Source organism: Pleurodeles waltl, chromosome 4_1, assembly GCF_031143425.1.
Source record: "Pleurodeles waltl isolate 20211129_DDA chromosome 4_1, aPleWal1.hap1.20221129, whole genome shotgun sequence".
NCBI classification, from domain to species: Eukaryota; Metazoa; Chordata; class Amphibia; order Caudata; family Salamandridae; genus Pleurodeles; species Pleurodeles waltl.
Window position 1 is genome coordinate 682,002,145 of NC_090442.1, and position 24,655 is coordinate 682,026,799.

The following is a 24,655-nucleotide window of genomic DNA, read 5'->3' on the forward strand; positions in this document are numbered from 1 at the left end:
GGCTGCCAAGGTCACTGTGGTTTTTAATGTACTCTCGACTAGGTTGATTTGTACAGTAAAAGTCTGGAATTGTTAATGATCAGGACTAGCCAGTCCCTAGTACACTGTCACGTGATCTGAGCCCAGTCTTCACGAAATGCTAGGTCCTGTAAAAAGATCCTAGGTATGTTGGAGACTAATAGGCCATTAGGGGGAATGTTGGCACGAAGGTATTCCGTCATTATCGTGCCGTGCATGATAGTCTTAATAAGTTCTCGCTTGAGGGAGGATAATTTATCCCACCATTCTTTGTGAGTGCATAGGAACATTGGTCCGTTTAGCACTCCGGTTATATCTTTTTAATCTTGGCCTAGACACAGTTGAGATACATTAAAGTTTGATTGCTTGTGCTTAGAGCCAATTTAAATTTTTCTTTTGTCTCTTCTCATCACTCTATTCAATCGGATTTAACGCTGGTACCACCCATTTTGTACTACTTCGGTTAAGAGCACCTCTTCTTTCGAAGGGTTGCCCGCCGGACATTGCAGTGCCGGTCTGGCGAGGAGTGAGCCCAGTAATGATGCTTTACATCCGGACAGATGTGTGAGGGCTCTCTTTACTCCTGAATTACAGGCTCCCCTGTATGTTACCATTGTTTTGATGTTATGTTAGGAACAGTGTACCTTTTTTGTCTGTATTGACTATATTGGGAGGCTGTGCACTGGACCGTCAATCTCCCTGTCCCCCCTTTATATATAGAGGTCGGATTGGACTGGCAGGTTCGTCCTGCTGAAGAAAATCTTCAAAAAACGACTAAGTGCGAAGGTAAACTTTTGACCGAGGCATCCCATGGGCTGTAGCCGAGCCAGGCTCCATCGCGGTCGGCCTTAAACTTTGACTTTGCCCCGGTCGAGGTGCGACCAGATGACCAGATTGGCGCTTTTTGTTTCTAGGCGCTAGAAAACAATAATTCTCTGGTTCCCCTTATCCGATTTTATTAGTTTTTGTGTCAATTTAAAGAAACAAATATAATCTATTTTTATAAATTGGTTTTGGATTTTTCAACTGTTTCCTGTGTTTTATTTAATTACTGTTTTGTGATATTTGAATGCTTTACACTCCTAAGTTAAGCCTTTTCGCTCGTTGCCAAGCTACCAAGGGTTGAGCTGGGTTTAATTTACTGAGACCTAACTGGACCTAAGTGGAGGTTAGTGGCCTATTTCTAAGTGTAGGTACTAACCTGCCCTTACCAATAACCCATTTTCCAACATTTCTGGTGCGCAGTGGTGGGATCCTGTACTTGTGTTAAGTATCATATTACAGTTTTAAGTAAAACAAATAAAAAGTCCTTTAAATTGTCCTAGTGCAAAACATGTTTTTAATTTGGATTAATTTCAATTATTGTTTTTTTTGCGATTTTTCTAAATTCTTGTTTCCAATTTTTGCAAAAGGTTTTTGTTGACACAAAACTAGGGAACCATGGAGCTTGATCTGGCTAGCCTACCCAGACTGACAGTAGTCCAGCTTAGGGGGTTGTGTACTGAAAGAGGGTTGCCTGCAACCACTGACCTGAGGAAGCATGTCCTGATCAAATCCCTGACAGCATGGGCTGAGGCCCAAGAGGTAGACTCAGAGGAAGCTCCAGAGGATGAAAAGTAGGGGAGGATGCTAGCTCCAACCACTCAGGGGAGGAAGGGCATCTGAGCCTATGTGAAAAGGAGGAAGACCAGTCCTCCCTACACACAGTCACTCGGGCCATACCCAAAACTAGTTGGGGGAAGGGGGTCCCTTCAGGAGGAGAGAACCTGTCCCTCAGGGAAAGAGAGTTGGAAGCCCAGCTAGCATTTATAGCTTTGGAAGCCAAGAAGCTGGCCCTAAAAGAGAAAAAGTGGGCAAGGGAAGAGAAATAAGATGGTGGCAGCGACAAAGAAGCTGAGGTGTCCAGAGTTGGGGGGTTTTGCCCCAGATTACCAAAGGGGTGGTTCCTGCCTATGCAGAGGCAGATGATATAGATAAGTGATTGGGGGCCTTTGAGAAGGCCCTACAGATGAGGAGAGTCAAGCCTCCGTACTGGGGTTCACTTCTTTGGGAGTTGGTCCCAAACTCAGGGAGGGATAGGCTCCTCACCTTGAGGGAGGAGGAGGAGGCAGATTCATACCCCAGTATGAAGAGATGCTTGCCTAAAAAGTTTGGTCTGACCCCAGAGCAGTATAGGCTCAAGTTTAGGGACACCCAAAAGACAAGCACCCAGTCCTTGGTGGACTTTGTGGACATCTCAGTAAAAGCACTAGAGGACTGAATACAGGACAACAAGGTAAGTACCTTTGAGGGGCTGTACAATTTGATCATGAGGGAGCACCTTCTAACCAATTGTGTCCAAGAGAAGCTCCACCAGTATCTAGTTGACTCTACCAGATGACTGGTTAAGAACTAGGGTTAACCAGAAACCCCCAGGGGGTGATCAGAAAAAGGGAGGACATGGTTCTTCTCAGGGGAAGAACCAAGGGAAATATGATAAAAAGCCCAAAGAGTCCTCACAAGAGTCCTCAAAAACTTCTCAGGGTGGGGGAGCCCGAGCCATTCCACTTCAAAGGGGAAAGGGTATAAGGGGAAGAATTAGGATCCTGTTGAAGCAGGAAAGTTTCAGGAGCTTGCTAAGGCCAGCAAGTATTTTGAGTGTCATTAACCTGGACAGAAAAGAGGAGATGCTATCTGCTCCAAGAAGCCCCCCAATGGTGGGCATTCCCAGGGGATTGCTAGTGTAGGGTGGGGGGTAGAAGTTGGCCCAGGGCTGGGATAGGGTACACAGAGGTCACCTTAGTATCCGTGGGTGAGGTGGACATTGCAACTATGGCCACCTTACCTCCCAGCATGGAGAGGTATAGGCAGAGGTCTAAAGTCAAAGGGACTGAGGTGGAAGCTCTGAGAGATACAAGAGCCAGTGTGACAATTGTGACAGAGAAGCTGGTTTCTCCAGAACAGGTCTTACCTGGTGTCTTCCACCAAGTGACTTATGCAGATAGCAGAACCAAACTCCATCCCATGGCCATGGTGAGCCTGTAATGGGGAGGTGTGACTGGCCCTAAGAAGGTAGCTGTAGATCCTGCCCTCCCAGTAGAGTGTCTGTTGGGAAATGATCTTGAAGCATCTGAATGGTCAGAGGTAGAGAGAAGGCTCCATGCACAGATGCTGAACCTCCCTGAATGGGTGTGTGCTGTGACCAGGTCACAGGCAGCACAACAGGGAAGTGCTGGACACTTGGACCCTTGAACAATGGGCCAAGCCTCCAAGAAGAAGAGAAAGGGCACTGGGTCTGGCTTGCCAGCCCCTACAAGTACAGTGGTTCAGGAGGAATCCAACCCTGAGGGGGAGGATCTGACCTCTGAGGGAGGGCCACGTCCCCTGCAAGCTCTGCCTGACTTGGCAGAACTACAAGGGGTAGGTGGGCCCACCAGAGAAGAGTTGTGCCAGGGACATTGAGAGCGTCCCACTCTTGAGGGCCTAAGGCAGACTGCTGCCAGGCAAGAACAAGGGGATCCCAGTAGGACCCACAAGGTTTACTGGGAGGATGGAGTTCTCTACACCGAGGCAAGGGACCCCAAACCAGGGGCAACCAGGAGAGTAGTGGTCCCCCAGAAGTATAGATAATTCCTCCTTACTTTAAGCCATGATATTCCCTTAGCTGGACACTTGGGACAGACCAAGACCTGGAATGGGCTGGTCAACCATTTTTATTGGCCCCAAATGTCAGAAAAAGTCAATGAGTTTTGCAGCTCCTGTGTCACCTGCCAAGCCAGTGGCAAGGCAGGGGGCAAGCCAAAGGCTCCCTTGATACCACTGCCAGTGGTTGGGACTTCCTTTGAGAGGGTGGGGATTGACATTGTTGGTCCCCTAGACCCACCAACTGCCTCAGGTAACAGGTACATTTTGGTTGTTGTGGACCATGCCACCAGGTGCCCTGAGGCAATACCCCTTTGGACAGTCACTGCTCCCACAGTGGATAGGGCCCTACTTGGTGTGTTCACCAGAGTGGGGTTCCCAAAGGAGGTGGTCTCAGATAGGGGCATACATTTTATGTCGGCCTATCTGAAAGCCACGTGGGATGAGTGTGGTGTTACTTATAAGTTCACCATCCCCTATCATCCACAGACCAATGGTCTGGTGGAAAGATTTAATAAGACCCTGAAGGGCATGATCCTGGGTTTGTCTGACAAACTCAGGAGGAGATGGGATGTTCTCCTCCCATGCCTGCTGTTTGCCTACAGAGAGCTGCCACAGAAGGGGGTTGGATTCAGCCCCTTTGAGTTAGTGTTGGGCACCTGTAAGAGGCCCATTGTACTTGGTGGGAGAGTCTTGGGAGAAGCCTCTCAAAGAGTCCAAGGAGAATGTGCTAGATTATGTTATGGGCCTGCGGTCACGCATGGCTGAGTACATGAAGAAGGCAAGCAGAAACCTGGAGGCCAGCCAAGAGCTCATGAAGCTCTGGCATGATCAGAAGGCTATCATACCTGAGTATCACCCACGACAGCTGGTGTGGGTTTTGGAGCCCCTGGCTCCTAGGGCACTTCAGGCCAAATGGACTGAGCCCTATCCAATTATGGAGAAAAAGGGTGAGGTCACCTACTTGGTGGACCTTGGCACCCCCAGGAATCCTCATAGGATCCTTCATGTTAACAGGTTGAAACCCCACCAGGACAGGGCAGACATGACCATTCTGATGGTCACTGATGAAGGAAAGGAGGAGGAGAGTGAACCTCTGCCAGGCCTCCTGTCCTCAAATGAGCAAGATGGGTCAGTGGAGAGAGTGGTACTCTCTCCCAAGTTGACAGACCAGCAACAGAAAGACTGCAGACAAGTTTTGGAGCAGTTTTCTAGTCTGTTCTCCCTGACTCCTGGACTCACCACTTGGTATGTCCATGACATTGACTCTGGTGACAGCTTACCTGTCAAGAACAAGCTGTACAGGCTGTCTTACCAGGTCAAGGCCAACATCAAAGCTGAAGTGGCTAAGATGTTGGAGCTCAAGGTAATTGAGCCCTCTGACAGTCCTTGGTCCAGTTCAGTGGTACTGGTGCCCAAACCTAATCCCCAAGGTGGGAAAAAGGAATTGAGATTGTGTGTGGACTACAGAGGTCTAAATGCAGTCACTAGGACTGATGCTCACCGCGTACCTAGAGCTGATGAGCTCATTGATAGGTTAGGGGCTGACAAATTCCTGAGCACATTTGATCTAACCTCAGGATACTGGCAGATTGTCTTAAATCCAGGAGCTAAGGAAAGGTCAGCATTTTCCACACCAGAAGGCCATTATCAGTTCAAGGTGATGCCCTTTGGCCTGAAAAATGCTCCTGCCACCTTCCAACGGTTGGTGAATAGAGTCCTGTCTGGGTTGGAATCTTTCAGTGCAGCTTATCTGGATGATACAGCTGTATTTAGTTCCACCTGGGAGGACCACCTGGTCCACCTGAAGGAAGTGCTTCAGGCCCTGCTTCAAGCAGGCCTGACTATCAAGGCAAGCAAGTGCCAGATAGTGCAAAGCTCAGTTGTGTACCTGGGTCACCTTGTTGGTGGAGGCCATGTACAACCTCTCCAGCCCAAGATCCAGACTATCCTGGATTGGGAGGCTCAGTCTCAGGTCAGGGCATTTCTTGGCCTGCCTGGGTACTACAGGAGGTTTGTTCAGAATTATGGGACTGTAGTGGCCCCTCTGACTGAGCTTACCTCCAAGAAACAGCCCAAGAAGGTAATTTGGACCCCAGAGTGTCAGAAAGCTTTTGACACCCTAAAACAGGCTATGTGTTCAGCACCAGTGTTACTGGTCCCTGACTATAGCAAGGGGTTTATAGTGCAAACAGATGCTTCAGAGGAAGGGATTGGGGCAGTGTTAGCACAAGTTAATGAAGAGGGCCAAGATCAACCAGTTGCCTTTATCAGCAGGCGACTACTCCCCAGAGAGAAAAGATGGAGTGCCATTGAGAGGGAGGCCTTTGCTGTGGTCTGGTCCCTGAAGAAGTTGAGGCCATACTTGTTTGGCACTCACGTCCGTGTACAAACTGACCACAGACCTCTCAGATGGCTGATGCAAATGAGGGGGGAGAACCCAAAGCTGTTAAGGTGGTCCATTTCCCTACAGGGGATGGACTTCACAGTGGAGCACAGACCTGGGACTGCCCATGCCAATGCAGATGGCCTTTCCAGGTTTTTCCACTTAGCTGATGAGGAATACCAGGGTCTAGGTTAGTACCCATCACCTTTCATCTGGGGGGGCAGTGTAGGAAAGTCCTCCTTTTTGCCCTGGTCACCCCCACACTTTTTGGACAGGTACTGGTGGTTACTGACTCTTGGCTATGCCCTGGGTAGTGCTTACCAGTCCCAGGGACAGTGCTCTGTGTGAAGTGGATATGCAAATTAGGCTAATTTTAATTGGCTAAGTTAACCTACCTATAAGTCCCTAGTATATGGTAGGGCATGTAGGTTTAGGGACCACAGCATAGGTAGCACTGCTGAGGTGGCCAGTGAATTAAAAGTAGTTCCAAAGTCTTAAACTACCTTATTTGTACATATACGTCACCCCTAAGGTGTACCCTATGTGCCCCTAGGGCTGGGTGCCATGTAACTATAAGCAGGGACCTTATAAAAGTAGTTTTATAAGCCCTGGTGAGGTAAAAATAGCCAAATTTGTTTTTCCCTCTTGTAGTAAATGGCCTTCATGGGCTAGAAGGGGGAGACTGTATTTTAATTTTTAAAGTCCCCTTAAATGACAGATACTAAGAGTTTGGTATCAAATTAATTGTTATAATAAATCCCACAACTTCCAGTTGTTGGATTTAATATAACTTGTTCAGGTAAAGAGTTTTAAACTTTACCTGAAAAGTTGCCATTTTCAGCCCTGCATTGTTTTTACTGCTGTGCCCTGATTGTCCAGCCTCTGGCAGCCTGGCCTTGATGAGGTGTGACATGGCCTGGCTTCACACCAAGAGATGTGCCTGTGGGAGGGAATTTCCCCTCAGCAGATGTTGAGGCAGGAAGGGCGAGGGCTGCCAAACCGGTCTTCAAAGGCAGAGAAGGACATTTGGAACAACCCAGCAACACCCCTACATCCTGAATCTCCAGACAACTAGGTGCCCCATTGATTAGACTAGAAGAGGGCAGGAGAGGGGTGTGTTTATGATTTTTAGCCACACCAGTGGGTGGGCTCAGCCAGATGTAACCTCCAAAAATCATATTCAGCCATGATGGATTTTTGAAGAATGTTGCCTCCTGTGATTGATTTTTGCCACACTTCCCAGGAAGTGGTCATCACAGGGGGAAGGACCCTGTACCTGATTGGAGAACCAGGACCCCCCTGCTTTTCACCCAGGAGCAAGGATAAAACTAACAGACCTGGACCCACACCTCAGATACCCATCAGATTCCAACCAGGAAGAACCAAAGGAGAAGAAGGACTGCCCTGCTGGACCCCTGGCCCGCACCTGGACCATGCACTCTGAAGGACTGCACCAGCTGCACACTTGGGCTTCACCACAAGAAGGACTTTGCCTGGCTTCAACTGGTTCAAGGCGGGACTCCATGTTTGCTACAGGTGAAAAATTGCTAACCAGAGTCCCCTGCACCAACTCCTGAAGCCATCATCCGGCTGACCACTGTCCAGTGGCCAAAAAGGAGTTTGCGCCAGGTGCATTCTGGGAGTTGTAGTCCACACCCCCAAGGATCATCTCAGAGCCCCTGGAACCTTGGGGTAAGCTGTGGACCCCAAAAGAACCTTAAAGAAACATCTGGGAGATGATCCAGAAGTTTGGAGAAGTTTGGAGAACTTTTGAAAAAAAGCTCCGTAGAGGGGCCGAACCGCCGCAGCAACTCTAGCCGGCTAGCCTCAACCGTGACCCAGCCTGATTTGCAGGTTCGTCCCGGTGAAGAAAATCTCCAAAAAAGAGACTAAGGGCCAGATGTAGAAAGCAGTTTTGCCCATTCTGAGTCTATGGGAAAATGTGTTCGTACATATTTCCCTAAGTCCGAACGTAGAAAGTTGACTGGGACCTCTCAGCCCGCGTATCCGAGGAGTGCTCCAAGGACGTCGGATCAAGATCCAGGTTTGCCCCGGTTGAAGGATTTTCAACTCGAAAAAACAACTAAGTCCAAAGGTAAAAATCTCCACCGAGGGCTCCCGCAACACTTATCCGGAGAAGAGTTCCAGGAGGTTGGATTGGACTGGCAGGTTCATCCCGCTGAAGAAAATCTTCTGAAAAACGACTACGTCCGAAAGTAAACTTTTGACCGAGGCCTCCCGCGGGCTGTAGCTGAGCCGGGCTCCATCGCGGTCGGCCTTAAACTTTTACTTTGCCCCGGTCGAGGTGCGACCAGATTACCAGATTGGCGCTTTTGGTTTCTAGGCGCTAGAAAACAATAATTCTTTAAAAATTCCTATCTCCGGTTCCCCTTATCCTATTTTATTCGTTTTTGTGTCATTTTAAATATAAAAATATAATCTATTTTTATAAATTGGTTTTGGATTTTTAAACTGTTTCTGTACTGTTTTGTGATATTTGAATGCTTTCCATTCTGTCTCCTAAGTTAAGCCTTGTCGCTCGTTGCCAAGCTACTAAGGGTTGAGCTGGGTTTAATTTACTGAGACCTAACTGGACCTAAGTGGAGGTTAGTGGCCTATTGCTAAGTGTAGGTACTTACCTGCCCTTACCAATAACCTATTTTCCAACAGCGCTAAAGTTATTGGCAAAGCAAACAATGATCTGTCTATGGAGAAAGTGTTCTCCTAACTATAACTACCTAGTGGGACCGTCACTACAGATATATATATATATATATATATATATAGTGATGGATAAATGATGGATACATTATAGAAAAGAAAAGAGAGACCTCTGGGTAGTTTTCAAGCTTAGGTTGAGAGTAGCTCCTGTTAGAGTACCCTACACCCCCAGTGACATTCTAAATTTGCTCAGCTCTGATGTCTGTTTTTCTAGCAAACTTTTTAAGTATGATTAGCACAGTGTCATTCATGCTGAGCTAGAAAAGGGTGAAAGGGCCTGATTTGGAACCCATCAGCCGAAATCTAAATACCATAGAAAACAATGGTATTTAGAATTTGGTGAACAGAATATCTGTCACTGTTGCAACTGAGTAACCCCTCCACCAAGGTATAAATCAGGCCCAAAGTCTTTTGTCAATTTTACAGCAAAGTCTTTAAGCATAGGATTTGCACAGTGTCAGCCTTGCCAAGCTGTCAATGGCAAGAGCCTTTCACCCCTCAAGGCGCAGCATTACAGCTTGAAATGATAAAATACCATCAAAACCAACGCAGAATGATCAAAAGTAACCCCTAGAACGTGTATTGCTGTTTTTATAGCTCTTAAGAGAGGTTCAGCTTTATCCAGACACAAGGGAGCACCCAGTGGAAATCAAAACAATATATTATCAGACATCGAGGGGTCCATAAATTATGTAAAAGAGAAGAAAGAACTCTCGATAGTTTCCAAGGTTAGGTGGAGAGCAGCTCCTCTTAGAGCACCCTTCAACATCAATGACATTCTAAATTTGCTCACCTCAAATATATTTTTTTGTAGCCTGTAGTTTTCTACCAAACACTTGAGCCAAAATGTCCAATTTGTTAAAAGATAAACATAATGGATTTTGGAAGTGCTCAAAATGTAAAGAATGCACATACGACTGGAATAGAATAACTTATGCACTTCATAAAGATAGAAAAAGGAAATAAAAAAACAGACCACATGTGAAACAACATATGTGGTGTATGTTATTAAGTGTCGATGTGTCAAGAAATATGTTGGAAGCACTGTCAAGAAATTGAAATTAAACATTTTACAACATCTACATGCAATTACAAATACACACTTCACCTATACAGTGGCAACACACATTTGGTACATACATCAAGGAGATAAAACTAACTTGAGATACTATGGAGTTCAATAAATTACAAAAAAATCAAGAGGGAGTGATCATGGACTGATGTTGAGGAGGTCTGAGTTGACGTTAATTGTACTAATGAGGACTGATAACCCTTGGGTACGGAATATGGATGCTCTGCTATAGCACCTTAATTGCAAAGAATGTTTCACTGTGATAATACTGATTGCTTTTAATATATTGTTGCCTTTGATATTGCACATGCACTTTCCAAATAGGCACTTTAAACAAGAAACTAAGGGTAACCTGTCAATAATCTAGGATCTATGAGAATAGTTGATAAGGTACATTATCAAGACTTAGCCAGGAGCACAGGCACTTTTTACCTAACAGTGAACATGAATTTAGGTTATGCACTTTATCAGCTGATTGAATGGAGAAAAATATGGTACTGTGCCATTATTAATGAGACTAGGATATTCCATCAATGCATAAGCACTTTACATATATCTTGAGGTTTAGGTTCAGTATCTCTAAAATTACTGTCCTAGAATCTTATGAGATACTTTGATTAGGGCTTAGCGAGGAGCACAGGCACTTTTTACCTAATTATGTATATGGATTTATTTTATGCAATTCATCAAAATAAAGTGAATGTAAAACAAATGGCATACTTTATCATTATTTATAAAAGAAGGACACTCCATCAATGCATAGGTACTTTATATATACTTTGACGTTTATGTTTATAGCTTGCATTGACACTTTATTCGACTAGAAACATACATAGTGCAGATTTAGTGCTGCATTAGATAACTGAATAGGACAGATGGGGGTACCTTTCTCCAAAATGAAAAATATAGAATTGGAACAAAATGATTAAGCAGAAGCACTTTATATTTAGCACTTTACTAAGATAAGGTTTTTTCATAATCTTGCTCTGAGGTATAACTTTAAGTTCTTGCATGCCTGCATAATATATTAGATCCAAAATATCCTTAATTCTTAACATTCTTTTTTCAATCCATGAATATGACACATCATTTGCATTTGTGTTAAACATCATTTTTTAAATGTGATACATGCATGAGCATATGACCAATAGCATTGGAGACAAAAAAGTAATGTAGAAAATATTTAAAAGTGTGGAAAAACAAATTCCACATTCTCATTGTTTATTGGGAGAGAATTTATTGTTATAATTGTTTTACAACCATGTCTATACAATGTTCAATGGCACTTCACTATAGACTTACCAGAAACATTGAAAATTGCAAACTGGAAACCTATATTGTCCTAAAGTATGAGGTATTTTTTTTCCAGTATACATTTACCCTGAAAATTGTACAAAGAAATACAAAACCATTATAGAAATGGTGGAAACAAATAGAAACCATTTCAAGTGAAATGTGTGGTCTAGTTGTTTTTACTTGCTGGTGGTAGAGAGAAAGTTTGTCCCTTTAAAATGACACTCCACACTTTGTGACTCTGTGACCCTCTGGAAAGCTGTTGCCAAAATGATTCAGAATGAAATAAAGGAAGAATTCACAGTGAAACTGGAGTGTTGTGCCATCTTCCCTCTTACGCACCTTTGCGTGCAGCTGGAAAAGATTGCAGAAGAGGATTTTGGTTCGCAATATTCATAATACACAATATTTAAATCTTCCAATATTTGTTTATCCTCCTAAGGAACCACTTGATTATCACTACAATTCTGAAAGGGATAGATCTTTTTTGAAAACTTAAGGGGATGCCATGTTTGTGGAAAATGCAAGGCTTGCTCTAACTCCTCTACCTTGAAGGAATATTCACTCCCTGGCTCTAGAAAGAAAAAGGAAAACACAATGTATAACCTTTGCTAACTACTTTGTAACCTATGTGTTGGAGGGTTCATGTAGACTAAAGATAAGTACTATACACCCTACATGTGAAAGCATATTAAAACATATGCCATCCCTTACCAACTGTGACCGACACTATCCAGTGGCTAAACACTTTGAACAATTACATTACAGTGAATGGAAATTACTTAGATTTTATGACATTGAAAAAGTGAAACTAGACCCTAGGGGAGACAACAGGGTACACAAACATAAAAGAAGAGAATTGTGCTACTTAATCAAGTAAGATACATAAGTTCTTAATGGACTTAATGTCAGTGAAGAATTATATGTTCACCTAGATGCAACCCTGGTTTCAAATGTTTGGTGACTTTTCTCTATTTGCCCTTTGTTTCAAAAGTGTCTTGATTTTATATGTCATGTACATTTCTTTATATTTCTGCTGATGACCAGTGATTTTATCCTTATCTCTATTTTACTTCACAGGGGGAGTGGAAGGGACTCTGAAACTTGGAGGGTAAAGAAAGGCTGCCCAGCCTGGGACACCCTACCAAACCCTTCTGCAGAAGAAGAATGTCCACAGGTTTGATTTTTCTCTTGTTTAATTTGAAGTTTGGTTTACTGATTTGTTATCACCACTTAAGACTGTTGTTGCATTCTAGCTTTTCGCTTTCACTGTTGCAATTCTATCTCTCTCATAGGTTAACATGGGGGCTACCTTTAAAAATGATTAAAGCGTAGATTCCCTTTAGGAGCAGATAGACATGTGGAGTTTGGGGTCTCTGAGCTCACAATTTCAAAATACATCTTTTAGTAAAGTTGGTTTAAAGATTGTGTGTTTGAAAATGCCACTTTTAGAAAGTGGTAATTTTCTTGCTTAACCGCTTCTGTGCCGAGGACATAACCATTAGGTCCTCGGCCTTGAGCCTGGAGGGAGTGCTAGCGCTCCCTCCGTGGTGTTCCCTACCACACCCCCACGGCAGGGATGGAAGGGGAAGCCCCATTTTTGTGATGGAACCTTCCGGAATCTGCAGGAATCCACAAAATTCCTACCACCCAGCATTGTCTCATCTATACTGATAAAAATTCTGCTGCACTTGTCAGCCTAAAATTTTTTTTTTTTTCAAACTGCCATTGGGACCTGATTTGGTTCCCCCTCAATTTCAACATGTTTTGGCTTTTCCTTGTCACAAGCACTTGGCCCACCTACACAAGTGAGGTACCATTTTTATCGGGAGACATGGGGGAATGCTGGGTGGAAGGAAATTTATGGCTCCTCTCAGATTCCAGAACTTTCTGTCACCGAAATGTGAGGAAAAAGTGTTTTTTTGGCCAAATTTTGAGGTTCGCAAAGGATTCTAGGTAACAGAACCTGGTGAGAACCCCACAAGTCACCCCATCTTGGATTCCCCTAGGTCTCTAGTTTTCAAAAATGTGCAGGTTTGGTAGGTTTCCCTAGGTGCCGACTGAGCTAGAGGCCAAAATCCACAGCTAGGCACTTTGCAAAAAACAGGTCTGTTTTCTTTGGGAAAATGTGATGTGTCTATGTTGTGTTTTGGGGCATTTGCTGTCGCGGGCGATAGGCCTACCCACACAAGTGAGGTACCATTTTTATCAGGAAACTTGGGGGAATGCTGGGTGAAAAGAAATGTGTGGCTCCTCTCAGATTCCAGAACTTTCTGTCACCAAAATTTAAGGAAAAAGTGTTTTTTTGGCCAAATTTTGAGGTTTGCAAAGGTTCTGGGTAACAGAACCTAGTGAGAGCCCCCCAAGTCACCCCATCTTGGATTCCCCTAGGTGTCTAGTTTTCAAAAATGCGCAAGTTTGGTAGGTTTTCATAGGTGCCGGCTGAGCTAGAGTCCAAAATCCACAGCTAGGCACTTTGCAAAAAACAGGTCTGTTTTCTTTGGGAAAATGTGATGTGTCCATGTTGTGTTTTGGGGCATATCCCGTCATGGGCGCTAGGCCTACCCACACAAGTGAGGTACCATTTTTATCGGGAGACTTGGGGGAAGGCTGTGTGGGAGAAAATGTGTGGCTCCTCTCAGATTCCAGAACTTTCTGTCTCCAAAATGTGAGGAAAAAGTGGTTTTATTGCCAAATTTTGAGGTTTGCAAAGGATTCTGGGTAACAGAACCTGGTGGGAGCCCCACAAGTCACCCCATCTTGGATTCCCCTGTGTGTCTAGTTATCAAAAATGCACAGGTTTGGTAGGTTTCCTTAGGTGCCGGCTGAGCTAGAGGCCAAAATCCACAGCTAGGCACTTTGCAAAAAACACATCAGATTTCAATGTAAAAATGTGATGTGTCCATGTTGCATTTCCTGTCGCGAGCATTAGGCCTACCAACGCAAATGAGGTACCATTTTTATCGGGAGACTTGGGGGAACACAGAATAGCAAAACAAGTGTTATTGCCCCTTATATTTATCTACATTTTTTCCTTCTAAATGTAAGACAGTGTGTAAAAAAGAAATCTATTTGAGAAATGCCCTGTAATTCACATGCTAGTATGGGCACCCTGGAATTCAGAGATGTGCAAATAACCACTGGGTCTCAACACCTTATCTTGTGCCCATTTTGGAAATACAAAGGTTTTCTTGATACCTATTTCTCATTTTTTATATTTCACCAAATTAATTGCTGTGTGCCCGGCATACAATGAAAACCAATAGCAAGGTGCAGCTCCTTTATTGGCTCTGGGTACCTAGAGTTCTTGATGAACCTACAAGCCCTAGATATCCCCACAACCAGAAGAGTCCAGGAGACGTAACGGTATATTGCTTTTGAAAATATGACATTGCAGGAAAACGTTACAGAGTAAAACGTGGAGAAAAATGGCAGTTTTCTACCTCAATTTCAATATTTTTTTATTTCAGCTGTTATTTTCTGTAGGAAGCCCTTGTAGGATCTACACAAATGACCCCTTGCTGAATTAAACATTTCGTCTACTTTTCCGAACTGTTTAGCTTTCTGGGATCCAGCATTGGTTTCACACCCATTTCTGTCACTAACTGGAAGGAGGCTGAAAGCACAACAAATGGTAAAAATGGGGTTTGTCCCAGTAAAATGAGAAAATTGTGTACAAAAATTGTGTTTTGTGATTCAAGTATGCCTGTTCCTGAAAGCTGGGAAGATGGTGATTTTAGCACCACAAACCCTTTATTGATGCCATTCTCAGGGAAAAAAACACAAGCCTTCTTCTGCAGCCCTTTTTTCCCATTGTTTTGAAAAAAACTAAGGGGGTCATTCTGACCTCGGTGGTAAAAGGCCCTTACCGCCGGTCAGAAGTCCGCCTTTCTACCGCCGCGGCCGCGGTAGACCGCCACGGTCATTCTAACCACCAACTGTGAAACCGCCAAAAATCTGACATCCAAGGAAGGCCGCCACATCAGCGGGCCGCGGAAAACTGGAGATGACCAAACCTCCACCGTCACGCCAACACAAACACGCCCATGCCATTCTGACCCACGAATCCACGCGGCGGTCTTTCAACCGCGGTATTCCATTGGCGGTACACACCGCCGCGGTCAAAATACACACAGCTCCAAAACACTGCCACATTGGACATTTTGAAATACGCACACCTGAGACACATACAAACAACGCTCCCACACATCCAATCAACTATAAAACACACACCCACATCACCCACAAACCCCCACTAGTTGGAAATTGGAGCGAAGGCGAGAGCGAGAGAGATAGAGATAGCGAGCACAGCAATAGAAAACCCCAACACACACAGGAACACAACTTCATCACCCACACCACATCTACGCACACATCACCACATATCACCACGCACATCACCACAAACACCACCCCACACCTCATCCACACCACCCCATGGCACCCCAAAGACACCCAAGGTTTTCGGACCAAGAACTCCGGGTCATGGTGGAGGAAATCATGAGGGTTGAGCCCCAGCTCTTCGGCACACAGGTGCAGCACACCACCATAGCAAGGAAGGCTGAGCTATGGCAAAGGATCGTAGACAGGGTCAACGCTGTGGGACAGCATCCCAGAAATCGGGAAGATATCAGAAAGCGATGGAACGACCTACGGGGGAAGGTGCGCTTGATGATCTCCAGGCACAACATCGCTGTGCAGAAGACTGGCGGCGGACCCCCACCCACCCCACCCCAATTCACAGCATGGGAGCAAGAGGTGGTAAACATCCTGCATCCTGATGGCCTCGCTGGAGTACACGGAGGAATGGACTCTGGTAAGTCGAATCTCAACTACTTCACCCCCCCCAACCACCAGCATGCCAACCCCCCCCTCACCCCCAATATCACCCCCCAGCATATAACCTCCCTGCCAATGTCTCACCAGCACAACCCACCCTAAACAACACCAACCCCTGAATGCCAACACAAACCATAGACAGCCACCACCAAAGCATGACCATTGCACATACCCATACACCCCCCCCAAACCCTCACAACACCTCCCACAAGGGAATGCCAGCACTGGGGGACAAGGGCACTCGAAATGCACGCCATGGCACACACAGAAACAATAACTATACTCCTTCACCCCTGCAGGGCCCGAACGCCAACACACCGCCACGGAGGGTCCAGAGATGTCCATCCCACCCCCAGAACAGGCCCCCAGCGAGGACAGCAGCTCTGTCGACCTAGAACCTGACGACCAGCCCGGACCATCCGGGACCTCTGGACAGTCGGTTCCCCACACACAGACCCAGGCCACAGCAGACCCAAACCCCTCTGGGAACACCAGCACAGCTCCCACCCAGCGGGCCCATGCCTCTGTCTCGCGGAAGCATCAATCAGCGGTGTGTCCGCCACTACAGGGCACCCAGGCTGACCCAACACCCCAACAACAACAGGGACCTGGGGGCAGTGGTAGTGGGCACACCGTCCAGGGGACAGAGGCCCGGGGAAACAGGGCAACTGGGAGGGCTGCTGTGCGACAGGGGAGGGAGGACAGGCCCAGGGAACCGACTCTCCAAGAGGCCCTCACCACCATCATGGGATCATACCATCACTCCCAGGAGACGATGGCGACGGTACTGGCCAGGTTCACCGAGATCCAGGCACAGCAGGAGGAACGGTACATGGGGTTCAGCAATGAACTCCGGGACATCGCTACTGCAATGGGGACCATAGTCCAGGCCCTCAACCGGATAGAAACCACATTGCGGGACCATGTGGCACCGCAAAGGGCCCCTGTCACTAGCCAGGAACAGCCTACCACCTCCGCCGGCGCTAGTGGTCAGGAGGCCCCCACAGAACGACGGGCCACCAGAACCCCACCTCCTGCTGAAGAACAACCACCCCGCAAGAGGAACCTGAGATCTCAAAGGAAGACAGAGTAGGATGCCAAGACCCCCGCCATCCTAATTTCCCCCAGGATGTCATTCCACTGTCCCACAGTGTCACCCTGTCCAACCTTGAACTGCCCCTGCTCCATCCTTCCACAGCCATATGAACAATGCACCTGTGCGACCGAGAACTGGACTCTGCCATGGACATAACTCCACCCTCACCCTTCACCGTTTTAATATCATGTACCAAAATATAGCACTAAAAATAAATCACTCATTGCACATAAATCATTCTGGAGTCAGCCTGTATTAATTACAAATGTATAACACATTACTTATCAATAATGTTCAGTTATTTATGTGTGGACAACATACCGATGTCAATAAGCATTAGTCCATGGGCTAACCAAGCAGAAGTCACGCAGTGGGTCATACAGCACTGAAAAGGGAAGGGAAAAGTAAACTTCAGTTTAAAAGAACTGGGGGGAAATACACAAAGTAAAGATCCTACCTGTGTGCTACTGAAAATACTGTTGGATAACTCTGTCCCTGTTGTCTGGGTCGTCCTCTTCGTCTTCCTCCTCTTCACTCTCCGCAGGCTCCACAGCTGCTTCAACCCCACCATCTGGACCATCCTCCTGCAGGAAGGGCACCTGACGTCGCAATGCCAGATTGTGAAGCATACAGCAGGCCACGATGATCTGGCACACCTTCTTTGGTGAGTACATCAGGGATCTCCCTGTCATATGTAGGCACCTAAACCTGGCCTTCAGGAGGCCAAAGGTTCTTTCAATGACCCTCCTAGTTCGCCCATGGGCCTCATTGTACCGTTCCTCTGCCCTGGTCCGGGGATTCCTCACTGGGGTCAATAGCCAAGGCAGGTTGGGGTAACCAGAGTCACCAATTAGCCACACACGTTGTCTCTGTAGCTGTTCCATCACATAAGGGATGCTGCTATTTCGCATCACATACGCGTCATGCACTGACCCAGGGAACATGGCATTCACATGGGAGATGTACTGGTCAGCCAAACAGACCACCTGAACGTTCATCGAATGGTAACTTTTCCTGTTTCTGTACACCTGCTCATCGTCTTTTGGGGGTACTAAAGCCACATGGGTCCCATCAATGGCACCAATTATGTTGGGTATATGTCCAAGGGCATAAAAATCACCCTTCACAGTGGCCAAATCGACCTCCTCAGGGAATACAATGTAGCGCCGCATGTGTTTCGTCAGGGCAGACAACACTCTAGACAAGATCTTTGAAAACATAGGCTGAGACATTCCAGATGACATGGCCACTGTTGTCTGGAATGAACCACTTGCCAGAAAATGGAGGACTGACAGAACCTGCACTAGAGGGGGAATTCCTGTGGGTTGGCGGATGGGGGACATCAGGGCTGGCTCCAGCTGGGCACACAGTTCATGTATAGTGGCTCGGTCAAGTCGGTATCGTAGTATGATGTGGCGTTCTTCCATTGTCGACAGGTAGACCAGCGGTCGGTACACGCGAGGATTCATCCTTCTCCTCGCAAGTCCCAGCGGACGGTGCCTAGGAAGGACAACATGGAGCACAGAGTCAAGCAAGTCACAGGTACGTTCACCACTGCATGCATAGCACACGATTATCTATGTCTTGAAAGGCGTGTATGTGTGGCAATGCAAGGCCTAGGCCTGTGTGTCGCAGTGCAAATAATGCCATGTGGGCCCTTGAAATGGCGGCTGCCTGACCTGTGAAGTGGGACAATGGGATGTGAGGTCAATGCGCTGGCGTGGCACACCGTGGCGGTAGGCGGTCGAAGACCGCTATACGAAGCCGCATTGGCTAACATTGAAGCCTATGGGTTTCAGGAGCCAATAATGAGGTGCGCTGGCGGTTGCGGTACGCACCGCCGCGGTACGCACCGCCGCGGGCGTGACCGCCATTTTCTATCTGCTTAATCACTGGAGACCTGATCTTTCACAGGAGAGGACCTATACTGCAAGTGCTGCTGTGACCTCGGTCTGGAAGTGATAATGGCTGCTGCGACTGGGGAATGGGCCCCCGCCTTCAGTTCCGAAGAGTTGGAGAAGCTCGTGGACGGGGTCCTCCCCCAGTATGCGTTACTCTACGGTCCTCCAGACCAACAGGTAAGTACACTGGGTGCACATTGAATGGGCTATGCCTGTGTGGAGTGGGGTGGATGCTAAGTTGGTGGGGTGGGGGGCGAATGAGGAGTGCAACGCACGACAGATGAGAGCATGTGCCATATGGCAAGGTTGGGGAGGGGGGGCCAATCGCATCTAACATGCAGGAATATGATGATTTCTCCTTCCCACCCTGTACATGTTAAATAGGTCAGCGCCCATCAGAAAGTGGACATATGGCGTGCCATCGCCAAGGAAGTCCGGGCTCTGGGGGTCCACGTCAGACGGGGCACCCACTGCCGCAAGAGGTGGGAGGACATCCGCCGCGGGACCAGGAAGACCGCCGAGTCACTGCTGGGGATGGCCTCCCAACCTAGGAGGGGTGCCAGTCGTACCCTGACCCCCCTGATGTCCCGGATCCTGGCAGTGGCCTACCCTGATTTGGATGGGCGCTTAAGGACATCACAGCAGACACAAGGGGGTGAGTATCAGCACATTCTGCTATCTCTCTGCGCAGTGGAGGCGTCTGGATGTGGGAGGAGGGTTGGGGGTGACATTAGGCCAGGGCGCTTTCTGTAGTGTAGTCCTCTCCTTTAGGCATGGCCCTGTGCTCCCGGCCCCCACCTCTGTAGGGTGACAAGTACAGCTATCGATGGTCCAGCATCACACATGTGCGCCTTTCTCGTCTCTAGACCTGTAGTCCTAGTCAGAAGTACTGAGTAGTGTACCCCGAATGCGCGGCTTAGTGCATGAGGCTCCTGTGTCTGTCCTCTCCGCCAACGGTGTTGACATTGCATGCACTCAACCTGGTCTGTGTTTTTCTCCCCCCACCCTTCTTCTTCGTCTTCTTGTGCATCTGTGCATTAGCATCATCAGGCGGAGGAGAATTGGCATTGGAGCACGAGGGAGCTGCAAGTCACAAGGCCCCGGTGGGACCAGGAACAGACACCGAGGGCACCAGTGATCCAGAGGGCGAGGGGAGCACCACAACGGGGACCGGTGGTGACACCAGCGACAGCGACACATCCTCGGATGGGAGCTCCCTAGCGGTGGCGGCAACATCCGGGCCCCCCGCCTCTACAGGTACAGCCGCCACCCAGCGCACCAGCCCCGCCCTTCCAGCAGCCCCTCAGCCTACGCTCCGTGCCCGCTCGCGCAGGAAGGCGGGCGTCTCCTTCGCCCCAGGCACCTCAGCCCCTGCCCCTGTTACCCCTGCTGCCCTCAGTGAGGAGGTCATTGATCTCCTCAGGACACTCATTGTTGGGCAGACTACCCTTTTGAATGCCATCCAGGGAGTAGAAAGGGAGGTGCATCAGAGCAATGCCTACCTGGAGGGCATTCATTCGGGTCAGGCTGCCCATCAACGATCGTTCAATGCTCTGGCCTCAGCACTAACGGCAGCCATTGTCCCTGTTTCCAGCCTCCCTCTTCTGACTGCCTCCAGTCTGTCTCTGTCTCCTGTTCCTCAGCCTATCCCATCCACACCATCAGACCAGCCTGCACACACCTCAACACCCAAGGGCAGCTCATCCAGACACAAGCACCACAGAACCCACAAACATTCACGCAAGCAACACCCAGATGCAGACATTCCAACAGTCACTACCACCTCTGTGTCCCCCTCCTCCTCGTCTCCCTCCTCCCTCCCTGTGACGTCTACACTCACACCTGCATGCACACCACCATCAGCCAGTGCTTCCATCACCAGCACACCCTCCAGTCCAGTCCGCACACGTGCAGTCACCACCCCCACTACCATTTACACATCCCCTGTGTCCTCTCCTACTGTGTCTGTCACCCCCTCGTCCAAGACACACAAACGCAGGCAGACAACCACCCAACAGCCATCCACCTCACGACAGCCTCCAGCACATGCACCTGCACCCAAAGACAGCACACCTGACTCTCCTACAACCACATCCTCTTCCTCCACTTCCATCTCCACTTCTCCTACCTTTTACCTTGGTCCTAAGAAAGTTTTCCTTGCTAATCTTGACCTCTTTCCCTCCACTGACCCACCCCCTCCATCTGCAAAGAGTCCCAAGAGCACTTCAGCCACCACCAGCCCAGCTTCGAGTGTCACTGTGGTGCATGGGTTCTGGAGCCCATCCTTTGCCAGCAGTGACACCTCAATCAGCAGCAAGGGGACAGCCAGCCCCCCACCAGGCAAGAAGACCAGGAAGCTAAAGGGCCGCCGTGAGAGGACTGACACGGCTGCCCCCAAGGAGCCAAGTTCTCCCACCTCACCAGCCACAACAGCTAGGGGAGGCAAGGGCCCGAGAGCCCCATCTAAGGAGCGAAAGGGCAGCAGGGCGGAAAAGTCAGCCAGCAGGAGCGCGGAGTAGGAGGGGCCCACAAGCCCCATCCCGGGTGTTAGGAAGGACACCAAAGGGCCCAGGACTCCGTCACCGAAGGGTCCAGCAACAGCACGGTCGGAGGGCGAGTGAGCAGGGAGTCCAGGCCAGGTCTGGCTCCCTTGACCTACTGGAAGAGCACCGCTGAACAGGGCCCGCCGTGCAGAAGAGCACCGCTGAACAGGGCCCGCCGTGCAGAGGAGCACCGCTGAACAGGGCCCCGCCGTGCAGAAGAGCACCACTGAACAGGGCCCCGCCGTGCAGAAGAGCACCGCTGAACAGGGCCCTGCCGTGCAGAGGAGCACCGCTGAAGAGGGCCCCGCCGTGCAGAGGAGCACCGCTGAAGAGGGCCTGCCGTGCAGAAGAGCACCGCTGAAGAGGGCCCCGCCGTGCAGAAGAGCACCGCTCCGCTGGGCCCCGCCGTCTCAAGCACCGCTCCGCTGGGCCCTTCATCTCAATCACCGCTCTCTGGGCCCCGCCGTCTCACGCACCGCTCCGCTGGGCCCTTCATCCCAAGCACCGCTCCGCTGGGCCCCGCCGTCTCAAGCACCGCTCCGCTGGGCACCGCCGTCTCAAGCACCGCTCCGCTGGGCCCTTCATCTCAAGCACCGCTCCGCTGGGCCCTTCATCTCAATCACAGCTCCGCTGGGCCCCGCCGTCTCATGCACCGCTCCGCTGGGCCCTTCATCCCAAGCACCGCTCCGCTGTGCCCCGCCGTCTCAAGCACCGCTCCGCTGGGCACCGCCGTCTCAAGCACTGCTCCCCTGGGACCTTCATCTCAAGCACCGCTCCGCTGGGCCCCGCCGTCTCAAGCACCGCTCCGCTGGGCCCTTCATCCCAAGCACTGCTCCGCTGGGCCCCCCGTCTCAAGCACCGCTCCGCTGGGCACCGCCGTCTCAAGCACCGCTCCGCTGGGCCCCGCCGTCTCAAGCACCACTCCGCTGGGCACCGCCGTCTCAAGCACCGCTCCGCTGGGCACCGCCGTCTCAAGCACCGCTCCGCTGGGCCCTTCATCTCAAGCACCGCTCCGCTGGGCCCTTCCTGTCAAGCACCGCTCCGCTGGGCACCGCCGTCTCAAGCACCGCTCCGCTGGGCCCCGCCGTCTCAAGCACCGCTCCGCTGGGCCCTTCATCTCAAGCACCGCTCCGCTGGGCCCTTCCTGTCAAGCACCGCTCCGCTGGGCACTGCCGTCTCAAGCACCACTCCGCTGGGCCCTTCATCCCAAGCACCGCTCCGCTGGGCCCCGCCGTCTCAAGCACCGCTCCGCTGGGCCCTTCCTGTCAAGCACCACTCCGCTGGGCCCTTCCTGTCAAGCACCGCTCCGCTGGGCCCTTCCTGTTAAGCACCGCTCCGCTGGGCACCGCCGTCTCAAGCACCGCTCCGCTGGGCACCGCCGTCTCAAGCACCGCTCCGCTGGGCCCTTCATCTCAAGCACCGCTCCGCTGGGCCCTTCCTGTCAAGCACCACTCCGCTGGGCACCGCCGTCTCAAGCACCGCTCCGCTGGGCCCCGCCGTCTCAAGCACCGCTCCGCTGGGCCCTTCATCTCAAGCACCGCTCCGCTGGGCCCTTCCTGTCAAGCACCGCTCCGCTGGGCACTGCCGTCTCAAGCACCACTCCGCGAGGCCCTTCATCCCAAGCACCGCTCCGCTGGGCCCCGCCGTCTCAAGCACCGCTCCGCTGGGCCCTTCCTGTCAAGCACCGCTCCGCTGGGCCCTTCCTGTCAAGCACCGCTCCGCTGGGCACCGCCGTCTCAAGCACCGCTCCGCTGGGCACCGCCGTCTCAAGCACCGCTCCGCTGGGCCCTTCATCTCAAGCACCGCTCCGCTGGGCCCTTCCTGTCAAGCACCGCTCCGCTGGGCACCGCCGTCTCAAGCACTGCTCCGCTGGGCCCCGCCATCTCAAGCACTGCTCCGCTGGGCCCTTCATCCCAAGCACCGCTCCGCTGGGACCCGCCGTCTCAAGCACCGCTCCGCTGGGCACTGCCGTCTCAAGCACCACTCCGCTAGGCCCTTCATCCCAAGCACCGCTCCGCTGGGCCCCGCCGTCTCAAGCACCGCTCCGCTGGGCCCTTCCTGTCAAGCACCGCTCCGCTGGGCCCTTCCTGTCAAGCACCGCTCCGCACTCCCCAGGATTGATCAGTGGGCAAGCCACCCACTGTAGAGACTTGAGAGACTGTGGCTTTGCACTCCCCAGGATGGCCGAGTGGGCAACCCACCCACTGTAGAGACTTGAGAGACTGTGGCTTTGCACTCCCCAGGATGGCCGAGTGGGCATGGTGGCCCCTTCGTGGATCTGGCGTCGTGGACTCATGTGGCTGTGGTGCCCCCCCTTCCCTTCCCCCTGAGGTGCCTGTAGTTTTTTCATCAGATGCCCCTGCAGTGTTCTCTCCAAAGGACTCAGGTCTCCTGTGTGGGCTTTGCCCTTGTGTTGCTACACTTTGGCCCACGGACACTTCGAATCTCGTCAGTTGTGCAGGACTTATTGCCTCGGTTTTTCGTATGCACTGGATATTGAATTCGGATTTTTGAGTTGTTATTGCTATTTGACCGTGACTTATCAGTGGTTTTTATTTCCCATAAATTTCGAGTCACTATTTAATTATGTCCTTGTTTTCTTTACGGGGGTTTGGGTGGTTTCACTGTGACTTGTTGCTCTGCATTGGTGTGTACATGGTTTGGGGGGGTGGGTGTATCGCATATGTGTGTGCATGTGACCTTTCGTCATCCCCCCTCCCCCCTCCCCTGTGTCGTAGGTGCAGTACTCACCGTTGTCGTCTGCGCCGGCGTTCGTACTCGTGGTAGATGAGCAGGTAGACGAGAGCAGGTAGGATGTTTAATTCGGGTTCCATGCTGTCCTCCTTCCTCGTGGAGTGCGTAGAGGTGCGCATTTTCCCGTTCGTAGTCTGTTTCCGCCGTGTTTTTATCGGCGGTGCTCCCGCCCCGGAAAAGGTGGCGGATTGGCCGGTCATGATATTGTGGGCGGAACATTGTCTGCCGCCTGGCTGTTGGCGGTGACCGCCGCGCTGTTTGTCGGTCCCGCCGTGGCGGTCGGAGTGTTAATGTGGCGGGCTGTGTTGGCGGTTCCCGCCACAGTCAGAATTCCATTTTTTGGAGCGCCGGCCTGTTGGCGGGTTGGCCGCCGCTTTATTACCGACCGCCAGGGTTAGAATCACCCCCTAA